The sequence below is a fragment of the Grammomys surdaster genome, unplaced genomic scaffold, assembly GCF_004785775.1.
Source record: "Grammomys surdaster isolate TR1022 unplaced genomic scaffold, NIH_TR_1.0 62, whole genome shotgun sequence".
Taxonomy (NCBI): Eukaryota; Metazoa; Chordata; class Mammalia; order Rodentia; family Muridae; genus Grammomys; species Grammomys surdaster.
The window spans coordinates 5,866,123-5,870,739 of record NW_021604564.1 but is presented as its reverse complement, the minus strand read 5'-3'; the positions used below and the strand labels follow the sequence as shown (position 1 = coordinate 5,870,739).

At 38.3% G+C, this 4,617-nt stretch overlaps 1 protein-coding gene across 1 annotated transcript in view; it reads left to right on the top strand.

Moving 5' to 3' along the window:
• The first annotated feature begins 2,961 nt into the window (after window positions 1–2,961).
• Window positions 2,962–4,617, top strand: part of Agtr1 (angiotensin II receptor type 1) — a 41,519-nt gene continuing 39,863 nt past the window's right edge. Inside the window, exon 1 of the mRNA XM_028764125.1 lies at window positions 2,962–3,068. The gene's annotated coding sequence lies outside the window, so the exon portion shown is untranslated. The remainder of the gene's footprint in view (window positions 3,069–4,617) is intronic.

Here is a 4,617-nt window from a genome sequence, read left to right as displayed (position 1 = left end):
TGTTCCTCATGTTTGTAATTTATGGAATATTTTGAGGAGTATTGACATTAACTTTCCTTTGAGTACCTGATAGAATTCTATAGTAAAAGTATCTGGTCCTGGGGTATTTTTTTTTTTTTTGGTTTGGTTTGGTTTGGTTTGGTTTGGTTTGGGTTGGTTTGGGTTGGGTTGGGTTGGGTTTCTGTTTGGGATTTGGGGGGGGAATATTGTTGTTTGTTTGTGGGTTTTTTTAATTTTTCTTTTTAGTTTTTTTGGTTGTTTTTGTTTGGAGACTTTTAATAATTGCTTCTATTTCACTAGAGATTATAGATATATTTAAAGTGCATCAAGTCAGCATTGATGAAAACAGGTTCTTCTTCAGAAGCCATAGTTATTCAGTATTTACTTTTTTTAAAAGTATATAATTTAAGAACTCAAAATAAAAGGATTTAGACTGTGGAGTCAATGTAAAGACTCTAAACAGACCTTGTTTGCCAGGAGTTCCCTCTAAACTTATAGAGCTTAGATTGGCTGCAAACATCTAAAGAGACATGCCCTTTACTGATCAACAAGGAACCAGCTTACAAGAAAAATTGTAAAACTCAATCTACAAAAAAATTGGTGAGTCAAACAGTGGCATCATCAAGGTGTACAGATGTCAAAAAATCATCCTAATTTTATATCTTTATATCATGGATAAAGCATGGCTATGGGAATAATCTCTGACAGTAAAAGAAGGGTCACTCTCCAAAATTGAACCGATGTGAGAAATACAGTAGAAAGTATTTGGGATGTGTCACTAAAACTGAGACCTCTTTATCTTTCCTGGTTCTCCTTATCTTTCCAAGGGAGATAAAATTCAAACATTGTTTTGCAAATGTCACCCACATTTGTAAAGTTTTGAAGCTGGAAGTCTGTTGGTTTTATTACCTGAGTGAAAATATTCATGTCTCACCACCCTGAATCCTTCCTTTCCCATTATAGCCTCTTTTCAGTGCTTGGACTCCCTTTCCTCTATGAATGCAAGTTCCTGTGTTCAGAGCGCATGCTTATTCAATGATTGTCAATAGTCTTGCATTTAGAGCTCAAACATGTAAAACAGTTCTGTTGACTACTAAAATTTGTTGTTGGTTTTTTTTCATTATTTTCTATCATCAATAAGAGTTTTTCAGGGTTAAGTGCAATAATCTATTTTGAGAAAGTGAAATTAATTCAATACTAAAGTGACTAACCCAGCATTTACTACAGCTTAAGTATCTCTAAATACAAAAATGCTTTCATTCCTATTCATTTAATGTCCTACCTCATGAATATTTAAATATTTTAAATAGTTAAATCATAGATAAGCCAAATATAATTTAGAAGATATATTTTAATTTGTTATATTCTCCCAGGACTTTATAGACATTGTCACATTCACTGCTGAACAGTGGTGAAAATGCCCTATATTCTGGTGAATTAAATTCCATCCTCAATATGTGAAAGTGAGAAAAATGGCAGAAACCCTGCTTAATGACATGGAAAGCTTAAAATGTTGTTTTTAAAAAAGGTTACCTTTGCAAAATGTAGATATTGTAGGAGTAAAATGGTTATTTACTTACCCTTTAAGATATTTGCTTCTGACCACACCATTGTAATATCGTTATATTAATAGCAACAAATGTACTCAATGAGGTACATTCAGTAGTGCCATGTTTTGACTGCTTTTTGTCAAACTTCTTTTTCCTCTATATTCTTGTAAAAGTTTGAGCAAAATACATTGAATAAAATTTCTTTCTTTCAAAAAGTTTTTCACATTTTGGAACTTTTAACCCAGACTTTGGAATATTGCTTATACTAATGAAATATTATACGGATGAGACTCAATCTCGAATAGGAAATTCAGTCGATTAGTGGGTATTTTACACATATAGAAAGAACGTAATTCTAGACAATATTTTATAAATAATTTTGTACATGATGCAAAGTTTCTTGATGTAAATTTTCCACTTAAGTTATATCAGCACTGATAAATTGTTGAGTTTTAGACTATTTCAAATAAGATAAAAGGGTACAATACAAAAGTTAGAGAGTATTTCTCCTCTCTTCCAACAAGCCTGTGAGGATATTATTCTGGCATTTTCAGGCTACTCCTCCAGCCCACCCTTCCTGGAAGAGCTATCTCTTCATAAGACTTAGCACAGCACCAAATACAAAGAAGCCCAGTAAATATCTATCAAATAAACTTATTAACTCTAATAGTTTGGTTGATACCTTAGGGTTTTCTAAACACAAAGCTATGTCAACTACATATACAAAAGGTTTGAGTTCCTTTTTTGTCTGTAGACTTTTAAAAATTCCCTTTTGTTTTCCTAACTAAAAAGTTGAATACAAGTCAAGAGACTGGGGGTACTTATATGATTTTAGAGACTTTTCAATACTTTTAATAAGAATAGTTTTAATGAATAAAATTCAATGAGCATTAAAAAATAGATGAAAATTTATCCTTTTATTTTGGGCAACCCTGCAATTAATCATTGCCATCTATGATCCACAGCTGCATTGTCAAATTTTTATTTAGTATTATAAATACAAAGAAGTCCCTAATTCTTCCTTTAAAATGCTTTTAACTTAGAAAAAAAGGAGGGAGCTAGCTACTGAAGGAAGAAAGAGACTAGCAAACAAAAGGAAAAAAAGAGTATTTCTCTCCAAAGTAAGTAATGTTTGATCCCACACAGATTCTTCTTCAAGACCCTCTCTAGGAGATGCAGAGTTCCAGGCCCAAGTGAGCCTGCTTCAGGCAGGTAACACTGGAGTACATTGGAGTCATCCTTGCCTTAGTCAGAATCTGTCAAAGGAGGGGTCAGGAGACTCTTTAAGGCAGTGCGAAGAGGGAAGGCAAGCCCAGCCTCCCAAAAACCAGCAACGCCCCTTTGCTGAATAAATTGGAGCTGTCTCCGCTAGGATTACAGCTGCAAGCAGCCTGGATCCCAGACAGCAGGGAGTGGCAGAGATCAGACAAGACACACAAAATTTCTGCAGCGCCAGCGTTCTGGATGGGGAGCAGCCACCAGGCATGAACGAAGCCCGGAGCTGGGCACTGCGCACGGGTGAGTCCTGCAGATGTGCTTGCCACCTTGGGAAAATCCTGGAGAATGAGCTGACTTAATCCAGGGGCTCCAACACATTGTGAGCTCCCTTTCTAGAACTGTTCACCATCCCCAGATCAGAAGATGGGCTTCAGGAGTGGTGTAAGCTTCTTTGCAGCTTATTCCAAATTATAATTGTTCAAGAAGTAAGCCAGCAAATTTTCTCCTCCACTCAAGAGAGTCTGAATTGTGACATGAAGCTTGTATGGATACAGAACCCATTTGAAAGTTCTGTGACTTTTAGATAAAGTTAGGGGAGCCTCCTTTGCTTCCCAGACACACTTTTCCCTTCCCACGCTCTCTGCTAGGGAAGCTCCCAGCCCACTACCTGTGGGGTCCATGGCATCAGACCCCGGAAGTGCATGGGACAAAGTTAAACACTCTGAATTATTCCTCAAAGCCCTTTGTATCTTTTAAATAACAAGCAGAGAAGCACAGTCACTAACTAGCTGTCTCAGCCTCAGCTCTAAACAACCTCGACTGAGGTGAGATTTTAGTAAAGGTCTGGGTTTGGGGCCCTCCACTCTTCTTTACCTACCATCCCATTTTTCAGTTCTTTGTCTCAACAGCCAGCTAGCTGTGGGCTCCAGATTCCAGCCAATCTTCCCCAAGGCCTCTCTTGTCTTGGTGTCTTTGAATAAGCATCAGAGACCTGGATATTGATGCCTTGTTTGCTATGTCCACACTGAGTGCTAACATCCCACCATCACAGACACACCCCCACCTCCACCTGCACCTCACCTCGAGATCCACCTCAAATCCCTACCCTGTCCCCTGCCATCACTTGCAGGAAGCTAAGGAAGCTAACCAAGTTTAGTTTAACTCCAGGAAGAGAAAGTAACCACTGTGAAGGTGTCAAACTCCCATCTCCTTTGCTATATATAACCCCCAGGAGCAACTGGTATCACCTTCAGCCCCCAAATGATTCTCCTAATAGATGCCACTGGGGAGGCATCCCGTGGCTGAGCTGTTAGTTTTCCTCTCATTTCCTGGGATTTAAACAGACAATCAAGCAAATAAAACAAACAAAATCAAAGAAGCAAAAGAAAACATGTTACCCTGCCTGCCAGAGCATTTCCCTAGCTATAAATGCTGCATTTGGTCAATTTCTCCTCAAGCTCTTTTGATTCTCTGTTGACTTTCTGGGACCCTCCTTGTCCTGTACATAACCCCTCCTCATCTGGGAAACAAAAGAATGGAGACTTCCTCTGATATTACCCTGTGGTATGAAAGGTTGCTTTTCTACAACTCTTAACCATTTTTTCTGCTCTCAAGGGCCCTTTTATTATAAATTCCCCTAAACAAGGCTTGGTGTCACATACCTGTCATTCGAGATATCAAAGGATACAGGCAGGACAATCAGGAGATGAAGATCAACCTTTACTATATAGCAAATCCCAAGTCTTCTGGCCCTGTCTCAGAAAGCAAACAGGCAAGATAACAAGGCCAGAGCCTTGATGCTTTTCATTTTTTAGCTATTGTTAGAGGAGAGAGAGGGAGAGGGAGAGGG